This window comes from Grammomys surdaster, unplaced genomic scaffold (genome assembly GCF_004785775.1).
Source record: "Grammomys surdaster isolate TR1022 unplaced genomic scaffold, NIH_TR_1.0 125834, whole genome shotgun sequence".
NCBI classification, from domain to species: Eukaryota; Metazoa; Chordata; class Mammalia; order Rodentia; family Muridae; genus Grammomys; species Grammomys surdaster.
The window spans coordinates 497628-510394 of NW_021620662.1; the positions used below are offsets into that span (position 1 = coordinate 497628).

The window sequence follows — 12767 nt, forward strand, 5'->3', positions numbered from 1 at the left end:
TCTTCCTCCTCCTCCTTCTTCTAATCTATCTGCTGAGTTTTTTGAGGCAGGGTTTCTCTGGCTGTCCTAGAACTCACTCTGTAGACCAGGCTGGCCTTGAACTCAGAGAACTGCCTATCTTTGCCTCTCAAGTGCTGAGATTAAAGGTGTGCACCACCACCACCAGGCTGTGTTTATATAGCTTTTGAAAATTTCATAAAGAGACTAAATTAACCAAAAAAGATAGGAATTGATATTTTTTATTTTTTGTTTTATGTGTATCAGTGTTTTACTTGCATGCCTATGTACCACATGTATGCAGTGCCTGTGGAGGCCAGAAGAGGGCGCTGGATCCCCTGGAACTGGTGTTACAGATGGTTGTGAGCTGCCATGTGGGTGCTGAGAATTGAACCCAGGGTTTCTGGAAGAATAGCCAGTGATATTAGCCACTGAGCCATTTCTCTAGACCAGGGTTTAATATTTTTTAAACTCAGCAGATAGATACTTCTTACTTTAGAAAAAATATTATACAAAATTCTACCTGCTTGTTGATACTGGATTGCCAGATTAAGGTTTCTGGTTTTGTTTTTTAAGACAGGGTTTCATAGAGCCCAGGCTGGCCTCAAATTCCTTATGTAGCCAAGGATAACTGTGAACTCTGGATTCCCCCTTTCCACCTCCCAAGTGCTAGGATTATAGGCATGTCCACCATGCCCAGCTCCAGATTTGTTTTAGGTTGCTTGACTGTATGAGGGAAAAGTATAATTCTGAGATACTGGCTTTTCAAGCAATGCTAGTGAAAAACCTGCTGTCAAAAATACATTATTAACTCTTAGGAGAAGCTATACTTGTCGGGTCCTTGATAGATTCATCATATACAATCACTTGCTGGGAATCTCAACCATCATTTATAATGACTACAGAGGAAAATACAGGGCAGAAGAAAACAAACTTACATCTCTTGATTACAGCTCTAATGGATGACAGGGGTCCTTGGCTAGAAAAAGAGAGAGAGAAAATGTATTACACATTCATCAATTCTGTGGAGAATAGTTTTTCACAATGCCAGGTCTCTTAGGGGCATAAGACATTAGTTACTGGCCTCTTTACAGAACAAAAATTAATGAAAAACCTTCAATTGCCTTTTATATTACAATGCCTTAAAATTGCTTTCATAGAAACTTACAAATTACATCTCCCAGTAAAGCTCCGGACACTCCTCCTCATCAGACAGTATTATTACACGATGCTCACAAGAGCTTTACATAGTTCTCCTACGACCTTACAGCAGCTAAATACATTATCTGAATATCAGTTTAACCTAAGGGCCAACAGTTTCTTCTTTAGATCAGGCTTTCAAACACCTCAACCCAAAAATGCAAGTTCAGCAGCTGGCTGTGGCTTCCTGCTGTCTTTGTGCTCTTGGAAGGATTGCAACGACTTCTTCCAGTGCTTATGCACAGGCCAAGACTCACTAGCTACAAAGTGTTTGATGTTAGTGTTGTTTCTATTCAAATCAAATGGTTTTGGAACATGAAAAAACAAACAACAAAACAAAACCAACCAGTTTAAGGAGAGGATTTGGGAGTGGGGGGAACAACGAAGAATTTGTTTCTAACATTCTTTATTATTTTTTAGAACGTTCTTTTAAAATTATACTTGCTGTGGTGGCTTGAATGACACCCCCTCCCCTACCCCCCATATATTTGAATGATTTGTTACCAGATCTTGGAACTGTTTGAGAGGGATTAGAAGATTCGTCCTTGTTGGAGGAGCTGTGTTCCTAGGGGTGGGCTTTGAGGTTTCAAAAGCCCACATCAGGCCTAGTGTCTGTCTGTCTCTGTCTCTTTCTCTCTCTGCCCCCTCCCCCCGCCCCCCCTCTAGCCAGGATATACTCTCAGCAACTGTTCCAGCACCATGCCTGCTTGCTTCCCACCATGATGGTCATAAAACTGTAAGCAAGACCCTAATTAAATGCTTCCTTGTGCTTTCCTTTTATATCCCTTGGTCATGGTGTTTTTTCACAGCAAACAAGTAACTAAGATACTTGTTTTAAAATGTATGTTCTTTCAAAATATACCTTGTTTCATAAGCAGGAAAATTGAAACTTCTGGAATCAGTTTATTTAAAGGAGGGCTCTTTAAGAATTAAATTGCTATGGTTTAAACATGTCTCCTACAAAGCATGCATCAGAAGCTTAACTCTAATCAATCAGTATTGGAAGGACCTGGTTAGAGGAAACCAGGCTGTAAGGGTCCTGCTGTCATCAGGTAGACAGGAGCGAATTCACCTCAGAAGAGCTAGATTTGGTTCCTGTTCACACAAGCTCTCTATCACTGCCACTTTGCCTTCCATAAAGAAAAAAGCCCTCTCCAGATCCCAGTTCCTCAGTTGTTGACATCTCAGTTGCCCAAAGAGCCAGGAGCTCATAAATTTCTACCCATTATAAATGACCCAGTCTATGACATTCTGTAACGGTAGCACAGAATGAACTAGGACACGGTTCTCAAAGGGAGGGTGGAGACCCCTTTGTGGATTGCATATCAGATACTTACATTATGATTCATAACAGTAGCAAACTTATAGTTATGAAATAGCAACAAAAATAATTTTACGTTTGGAGATCACCACAACAGGAAGACCTGTATTAAAGGGTCGCAGTGTTAGGAAGGCTGAGAATGACTAACTAAGACAATGCATTGTTTCAGAAAGAGAAGGAGGTTCTTGAAGCTCCCTGACAGCAGGAAGCAAGAAATGTTTTCGTACTATTGACTTCTGATAGAGTTCTTAAAGGCCTTCTGTAAAACAATTACCTGAAAAGCAAATTAATAATAAGGCAATGCAGAAGTTACAGCTCTTGAGAAGCGAGTAAGTTGAGGCTTGGCCAACAAGTACAGGTGCTTGTTACTAAGGACCTGAGGTAGATCTCGAAACTGTATTCCCTAAGGGTAGAAGATTCCTTTATCCACATGGACACCTTGGCACACAATGCTCATACCCACATCTACACACGCACACACACACACACACACACACACACACACACGGGGTTGGGGGGAGAGTATATGTAAATAAAAAGAATCAGGTGGAAAGCTAACGTATACGTGTGTAGGTTAGGGAGAAGGGCTCTTTGAGTACACTACAGTCTCTCGGCTAACTGTACGGTGTACTGATGGGATGGAACGAGGGGATGTTATGGTTGACCTGCATCTCCCTCCACAAAGCTGTGTTAGAGATGTTACCTCCTGTACCTCTGTGTGTGACTTACCTCAAATAGGGCCATTACAAATATTACTAGTTAAGGTAAAATCATACAGGACACAATCCTATACGACTGGATGCTTAGATGACAGAGATACCCAGGGAGAGCTCCACAGGACATTAACAGTGCTGCTCAGAGCTAGAACCACCAAAGGCTACCGGTGACCACTGACACCAGGAAGGCAGGACGGTACTGCTTGTGGGTTTCAGAGGAACACAGGCCTCCTGCCACCACAACTTCAGCAAAATCAGTGGTGTTTTAAGTCATCTACCGACTCCAGCAAAACCAGGGAGATAATACATTTCTACTGTTTTAAGTCTCCTTTACACCCCATGTCACTGTTGAGCATCCTTGGTCTGAAATTCCAAAAGGAAACCTTCCGCCCTCTTAGGGATAGCTCACAGGCAAAGTTCACTCAGACACCCTAAAACCTGAAAGACTCCCAAGTCCTAGGTGTTTCAGATAAGAGACTTTCAGAGTTACTCACAGGATGTGCTAGTTCGCTGAACTCTACACCTTGTGGATGCCACATTTCCTGAAAATAGAAATTTGACTGAGTAGCAGCAGCCATGTTCTGCCTCCTCCATCTGTGACACCTAAAAGCACTATTGAGAGCCAGTGTTGGAAGCAGCAAATAAAGAGCCGGGGCAATGTGGGCGGGATCGAAGCCAGCGCCACCACTTCTGTTTGGCAAGGCAAGATGGTCTTGACAGAGGATGACAAGATCAGGGTCTAGGTGTGAGGAAATGGGCTGAGGCAGGAGGGATAAGAAGGGAGGAAATTGTTTCTAGAAACAATAGGTCTCTAGAAAATTGGGAGTATAACCAACATAAGGTAGAGAAGGAAGTCTTCCCGCGACAGAACACAGAAAGTCAGTCATTCTAAGAAACGAGCCTTTGAACAAGTGAGATGTTCAGAGCTCAGAATTATCTACAGTCAAAACAATTGTGTTTGTATTTATTTATTGTGTGTCCATTTGTCCGTCCTATAGTGAGCATGTGGAGGTGAGAGGTCAAATTTGGAGACTAGTTTTCTCCACCATGTGGCTTCCAGGGATTGCTCTGGAAGGAAGCACTCTCTGACCCACTGGCCTGGCCCAAATAATAATGATGATGATGATGATGATGATGATGATGATGATTTCTCCTTTCCCTCTTCCTCTTCTTCTTCTTCCCCTTCTTCTTCCCCTTCCTTTTCCCCTTCCCCTTCCCCTTCCTCTTCTTCTTCTTAATGATGCTGAACCTGTTGGCTTAGGCAGGGCAATCAAGGTTCTACCACTGAGTTATATGTCTCAATCTATATATCTCTACATAGATATATCTTTAGCATACAGTAATTTTATACAGTAATAGATTTTGACTGGGTATATGGTCATGCCCATAATCACATTAATACTCAGGAAGCTAAGGTACTTCGGTTTAAGGACTGTAAACCAAAGGCCAGGCCAGGCTATATAGTAAACTGAAGGCCAGCCTGGGATATGGATATACAACATGTCCCGGAAATCCAATGAACAAAGAAACAAAGTGGGTTCCATTATGGCATCTTTCTATAGGCACATAATACAATTTGACTATACTGAGTTCCCATTCTCTTCTTTTTTCTCATACTCCAAATTTTATTCCTCATCCACAATGAAACAAATACGACCTATTTTTTTTATTACATTTCAGAAAAATATAATTACTTGTAATTTTATAAACAGAGCTACGGTTAGTCTAATTTGCATCCCCAAAAGAACCCAAGTGAGCTATGGAATTGCTCGTGCTTCTGTTTTGTGTGTGCTGGATGGAACCTGTACCATTATGTATTAACTTTTGACTTAAAGCAATATGTTATGTAACAGAGAAAAGGAAGGACTGTTCTGCAAGTATTCTGTTCCATGGATATAAAGGAATAATGATATTTTAGCAGTCTAAATTAATACTGCATCACAATCTATTGGGCTCAATGTGGTACACTGTGAAGAACAGGAGAAGGCATAGCTGAACAGAGTCTTCAAGTTCTAAGATTTGGATAAGATTCACACTTAAGAGGTAGGGGATAGCCGGGCGGTGGTGGCGCATGCCTTTAATCCCAGCACTTGGGAGGGAGAGGCAGGCAGATTTCTGAGTTCGAGGCCAGCCTGGTCTACAGAGTGAGTTCCAGGACAGCCAGGGCTACACAGAGCAACCCTGTCTCGAAAAACAAAAAACAAAACAAAACAAACAAACAAACAAAAAAAGAGGTAGGGGATAAAGCCTTGGAAAAGGGGCCCAGGGAGTTGGCTGGCAGAGCGCTGCTTAGCACAAGACTTGATTTCTAGCGTATGTGGATACAATGGATGTGGAAGCACAGGCCCAGAACTCCATTACTATGGAAGAAGAGGCAGAAGGAGCTTCAAGCTCACCCTCAGCTACGGAATGAGTTTGAGGCCAACTTAGGCAACATGAAACTCCATCTTTAAAAAACAAAACAAAGAAAATGAATTGTGATCCAACTGGAGTAACTTTCTACCCCTGAGGAGCTGACCGCTCTCCAGAGACAGACACACGTTCATCCATGTGCTATCACTGAGCTACATCTCCAGCACTGAGGGACGGTTTTGCTAAAATTAAAAATGCTGACAAGACAAAAAAGAATTTCTAATCTGGGAGTGATGAGCATACTTATAATCCCAGCCCTTGCTGGTGAATCTGAAGCTAGCCAGAGTTCATAGTGAGTTATGGGTCAGCTTCAACTACTTGGCAAGCTTGTGCCTCAAAACTAAAAACAAAAAAACAAAAACAAAAACAAAAAAAACAACGAAGTAAAGCAAAAGTAAGGCTACAAAATCAAACTAAGGCCCTGTGTAATTCAGTCTCTGAAATCTAAAAGTCATAAATATATGAGTGTATGTATATGAGTGTGTGTGTATATATATATTTATATGTGTGTGTGTGTATATATATGTGTATATATATATGAATATATAGTATATATTCAAATCCCCTCCCACACTTTTGGTCACTACTGACAAGTGAATTTCTAATCTTTAAGATCATGATACCATGAGTATGCAGATGCACTACTGGACTCCATAGGCCATACAAAGAAAGGAAAGGGTATCAAGGTGGTGGTGGGGGGCTGTGTTGAGGGGCAGGCCAGGGGAAGGGAGGCTTTGGGTAGATACGATTAAGATACAGTCTATACAGGTATGGGATTGTCAAAGAGTAAGTAAAAATATTCTTTAAAAGGATCAATAATACATACCAAGTTTCACCAGATACTTTCATATTCATCTTTTCCAAAGATAAACAAATGATATAAAGGGTAGGTATGGCTAATTTCAACAAGTTCTATTCATATTTGTGGGGAGAGCTGGGCTGGCAGGATGGGATCTGTCTATGTGCTGACTGGAGCCACATCAATGTCCAGAAAAGGTACACAACCTACAGCCAGCTAGAGACCTACTTCCACTCCTCTGAGCAGGCAATTCCATTTACTTCCTGTTACTTCTCTGCCTGTAAAATGAACATATGTCCATCTTTGGGCTGGCTGCCAAAACTTAAAGGAAAACAATGTAAAATTATATTAGCACAGAGCTGGCACTTATTAGATTTAAAAATGTTATATTTCCTCCCCTAATTTCTGATACTGAAATTTCTATAGTTCATAATATATGTAGCTGAATTTTTGTTGTTGTTGTTTTTGCAATAAAATCTCATATGTTCTGGGTTAGTCTCAAACTAATTATGTAGTTGATGATGACCTTGAATTTCTGACCATCCTGTCTCCATCTCTGTAATGCTGGAATTACAGGCACCTGTCACTACACCTGGATTATACAGTGCTATGGACTGAACTCAGGGCTTCATCCATGACAATCAGGCGTCTTACCAACCATGCTCCATGCCCAACCAGGCTGAAACTTTCAGAGGTACTGACCTGCTGGGCTGGCCTAGAGCCACATAATCCTATCTTGAAAATATAAATATTTTGCATGCCAGTTGGAGTTACTATTTCCATTTAGCAAACATTCCAAGTCTCACAGAGTACCTCTTGTCCTCGTCTCTTAAAGCATCAAGTGAACCACAGACCCTTTGTACTTTTGAAACTCATTCTCGTTCCCACTGTAACCACAGATAGTCCTCTGTTCTGTTAGGTCACCCTCCCAGGATGTGTTCTACACAATGGCCATGGAGATCAGTGGGCTCTGGAGATTTAGTTTCATATTGCTCTAAGTCTATTAAAAAGAAATTCTATATAAAGTTCAAAGATCATGGGAAATGCTTTCAACTGTTAGAACTACAGAAGAGTTAAAGCTGGAGTGTGCTGCCCCCTCCTTCCTAATTCTCGCTCTCCCTTTTTAAATACATGCATGTCTTGACTTCCTAATTAGATTGCAGGTTTCTCAAGGAGAAATAATGGCTTCTCCCCATTTTCACAGAGCAATTCGGTGGAACTGCATCATGTGCTCGCTGAACTGATGTGAGCTTAATCCCACTTGCAGGCAGAAAGAAATATAATTTAGCTAGTTCCAGTGATTCTACCACAACCCACTTAGCACAAAGATCTTCAAATTCTGCTGCTGGTTTTGTCCTATTGAGATCAATATCCAGTTACGCTGTGTTATAGGCACGTCCTGCCCCAAGTGTCTGAGTCTAAAACCAGGAACTGTTCACTGGGGCTGGCGGCACATGCCTGAAATCCCAGTGCTGAGGAGGTAAAGTTAGGAGAATGGTGAGGTCAAGGCCAGTCTGAGATACACAGTGAGACCTTGGCTCAAAAACTGAATAACCTGGGGCTATAGCTCAGTGGTAGACATGTGTCTCACAGGTCCTGAGCCTTGAATCCACTGTTGGAACTGAGGAAAATAAAGAGGCATTTTTCATACGGAACATCACCTTGACAAGCATGTGGCATTGGCGGGCTGGCCTCACTACTAACACTGGATAGAAGAGTGGCAATGTTGGCCTTCTACGAGGGCGCTTTAGACTCCAACGTTTAACTTCGGTACTCCATTTAACATTTAACTCCAACATTGGTAACAGACATGAGAACTTACATGTCAGGTCACAGACTTTCAAGAGTGTTTGCTTTATATTTGTTTTTGGGTTTTAGCTGCACATTCTCTGAGACTCTCTCATTATAAGACTGCTAGCTCCCAATAAACAGAGTAAAAATTGATGTACTGCTACTTTCAAGCTATGTAAAAGATACAGTAACACACTGTCACATGCATCAGATAAAATGTGTCTTGGACTAGAGAGATGGCTCAGCCATTAAGAGCACTGACTGCTCGAAAAACCAAAAAAAAAAAAAAAAAAAAGCAAAGCATTGACTGATCTTCCAGAGGACCTGAGTTCAATTCCCAGCAACCACATGGTGGGTCACAATCATCTGTAATATGATCTGATGTCCTCTTCTGGTGTGTCTGAAGAATGTGTACTCATATACATAAAATAAAATATTATATACATATAATAAAATAAATAAATAAATCTTTAAAAATGTGTCTGAGTCAGGCTTGCTATATGATAGGGTGCAAGCACAACTCCATTTGCAAAGAAAAGTATAGCATAATGTCCAGTCAGCCAGAGAAAGGTGACATTTATTGCTATATGTGCAGTGTGACCTCTTCAAATGTGAACACAGAAAGAACTATGAGTCTGATATATAGTTGTGTTCAATAAATACCTACTGAGTGAATGGAACCAAAGAACTAAGTAGCTGAAATAAATCTTTTCTGGGGGGTTTGTTATCTTTCCCCTTCAGCTAACTGAGCCTGATCTTTAAAAAGGAAGAAGGAAAGAAAACCTAATAACAAAGAAGGGCTAAAATCCCAATCCTCTTCTCTTCAGATATGTAGCAAGGCAATAGAATTTAATTTTATGGTAAGGATTTAATTATTGGTAAAACGTATAAAAAGGACACCACAGTTTTGAAAGATTATCTACTATATTAGGAGAGTTGAAAGATAGTATTAGGCAATATATGGCAGGTTCCTTTTGGCTTATTAGCTTATGACATGCCCTTCTCTCCTTACCTCCCCCTCAAAGCAAAACACAACTGGATACTTACTTGTTAGAGTATTAGGAGTAAATTTTAAGTTTCAACCAAGAAAATATACAGTCATGCTAATCAAGGTATTACACTAAGTACCCAGCCAACAATCCCTGGTAGGACATAATTCCTGACCCACAAGGCTATCCTTTAGTGAGACCCTGACAGACAAAAGGTTTTCTAATTTGTATTTCTGTTTTCTTCAAAGAAGAACTTAGAACGGGCTTAAAATTCCAACCTAATTTTTAGCATGCATCTAAGTTTTTTTTACATACTATTTTCTGTATCATACCATAAATTCCTTCTCAAGCCATGTACATACATATACATACACAAACACACACACATATGCACACACATACATACACATATACATATATACATTCTAACATAAACAATATGTTGATATGGTGTTGCCCCAAAACCTTAAATTAAATATATATTACAGACAGCTTTTTATAAAACTTCTTGACATATTAAATTCACAACAACATCTCCTATGTAAACAAATCTCAAGGAAATGGACTCATCAAGTTACACCCTATTCAACAATGCCTGAGAGGCTGTGAAAAGAACTTTAAACAGTCAGAAGAGAAACACTGTTCCCTGATAGCTGTCATTCTGGTTTAATAAGTAATGGTGTGACACACACCCTTTAACACTTCAGGGGATCTCAGGGAAAAACAAGGTACTAACTCCTGTGGTAGACAGGCAGGCCCTGTCTGCCCAGAGAAACCAGGGGGCAGTAGAACCTAGAGTAGTCATGTGGTCAGAATTAAAAAACAAAAAATTAACAGTTAAAAACAGTTATTTCTTCCATTACAGTCTATATCTAAAGTCCTACCATTTCTACAAGAAAAAACAGGTATAAGCACCCCACCTTTTTTTTTTTTTTTAAATATTTATTTATTTATTTTATTGATGAGTACATTGTAGCTGTCTTCAAACACACCAGAAGAGGGCATCCAATCTCATTACGGATGGTTGTGAGCCACCATGTGGTTGCTGGGATTTTGAACTCAGGACCTCTGGAAGAGCAGTCTGTGTTCTTAACCGCTGAGCCATCTCTCCAGCCCCGCACCCCACCTTTTTTAATAACCAAAAAAAGATTAGCTCTGTTCCTTTAGAGACACTAAAAAGTCAAAGAAACTCATGCAGATATCTGTATCTGATTGGCAGACTATTTCAATTTTAGACCATGTTAAAGAGATGGGGTGGGGCTGAGGAACAGGCTCAACAGTTAAGAGCACTGGCTGCAATTCCTGAGGAATGAAGTTCAGTTCCCAGCATCCACATGTAGCTCACAAGCATCTGTAACTCCAGTCCCAGGGATCCAATCCTGGCTCCTATGGGCATTGTATACAAATGGTACGCAGACAAATATGTACAGAACACCCACAAGTATTTTAAAAAAGGAAAAAAAATTGAGAAAAAGATGTGAGTGACTGGAGATTTACTCCCAAGTTAGTGCCCTCGATGAGTAAGCATCAAGCCCAGGACCAGCCTTCCGACCTCAGGAACGGATACAAGTGTCTGGTGCATGTGGCACCCCACTTGTAATCCCAGAGCTCCAAAGGCAGAGGTGGGACTTCCTGAGCAAGCTAGACTAGATATGAGTGATCTTGGGGTTCAACTCTAGGCTTCAATATGCAGGCCCACTAATGTATAAGAACACCCCTTACCACATGTGTGTCCATGCATACACAAACACACACGTACACACCTATGCACCACACACACACACATCCGTGTGAAAAGAAAGATAATAGAAGAAAGCAAGAAGAATGAGAGGAAGACAGAAATATATTCCACACCGCCCCTTGTTACATCTGGCCCTTCTTTTGGTAGTGTTTCTAACCCATTTTGAAGCAACCAATATTGAAATCTAGGAGACAGAAATTCCTAACACAGGTCTCTGGTATCTACTGATGATGTAGGCAAAAAGTAAAAAATTCAGTAACAGAAAACTTGAAGTTCCAGAAACAGCTGACATTTGGAATTGGGCTAGCAACAGAATACATTATACAAGGGCATGTGCGTGCATGCGAGCTTAGGGAGGAGCCTTAACTTCAGCATCAGTACTGTTCAGACAAGACTAGAGTCACCTCAGTCAATCAGTACACTATTCTACAGCAAAAATGTCAAACCTTATGACTGATACAAAATCACTCAAAGACCAGCAGGTTTAACAGCAAACAACAGGGAGAGAAACCAGATTGAAAACATGAGTTTATGTTTCCTCATTCTTTACGAGAGTAAAATAAAACTGCCAAGAGGGATGGAAGTCGTTTCTTTTTTTCTTAAAGACAAGACAAATATGCATTTTCAGCATTTGAAGTTGATCAAAATATTAATTGATACTTCTGAAAACAAAGGAAGTAATTAGTGACATAATTAGGAAGATAATTTTTTTTACACCTTAGATGGTAACAAAATGCGTAAGTTATTATAAGATACCACAGTAAGACAGGCACAGAGGCACATAACCCCAGGACTTGGAAAGCAGCATAGGCCACATAGGGAGATAGATGTCTCAAAATTACCACTCCCTCCAAACAAAAGGACGACAATATTTCCCACACCAAAATAACTTTCAAAAATACCTTTTGTAGGGCTGGACAGATGGCTAAGTGACTGTTCTTACAGAGGACCCAAGTTTAATTCCCAGGACCCACACTGTAGCTCACAACTGTCTATAATTTGACACCCGCATCTGACCTCCAAAGGTGTACGCATGATGCACACACATACACACATGCCAGGCACTTGTACACAGAAAGTCTTTAAAAATTAAAAATACTTTATTGATTATTTTTAAAGATTTGGTCTTGCTATTTTGTTCAGGCTGGTCTCCAACCAAGCAATCCTTCTGCCTCTGTCCTCTCAAGTAGCTAAGACTACAGGTGTGTGCACAACTACACCAAGCACCTAGCCGTCCACTTCTAATCAGTCTTCTGACATGGTTGCACTTAGACAGAAACGGCTGTAAATCTCTGGAACAAGGCCGTGGTGTCAGCAGGGAACCTGCCCCGAACAGAGCATGCAGAGTTACCACGGCTGCTGTGGTGTCAGGAAGGCATTTGGTCCTGTTGTTCCATCAATAAGGAGAATAAAACTAAGGCTGATGTGGAATAATTACAGGTGGTCTGTTACTCAACAGTGTGCCTTTGCTCTGCCATCTGCACCTCCTATAAGGTCTTTCAGGTGACTTAGCACCTATCATTCTGCTCTCAAAGGTCAACCATACTTTGAAAGTAATTTGTTAAAGATTAGCTTATTTTTATAGTGCTTTAAAAAAAGATCTATTTTATATATGTGAGTACATTGTAGCTGTCTTCAGACACATGAGAAGAGGGCATCAGATCTCATCACAGATGGTTGTGAGCCACCATGTGGTTGCTGAGAATTGAACTCAGGTCCTCTGGGAGAGCAGTCAGTGCTCTTAACTGTGCAGCCATCTCTTCAGCTCTAGATTAGCTTATTTTTAATTGTGTGTGTCTGT

The 12767-nt window shown here is 40.7% G+C and overlaps 1 protein-coding gene across 2 annotated transcripts in view; it reads right to left on the reverse strand.

The window, feature by feature from the left end:
* The window catches only part of Sh3d19 (SH3 domain containing 19), a 158930-nt gene that overhangs the window by 49765 nt on the left and 96398 nt on the right, over nt 1–12767 (reverse strand). For both annotated transcript variants that reach the window (XM_028789506.1, XM_028789504.1), the window contains exon 3: nt 936–976. The gene's annotated coding sequence lies outside the window, so the exon portion shown is untranslated. The remainder of the gene's footprint in view (nt 1–935; nt 977–12767) is intronic.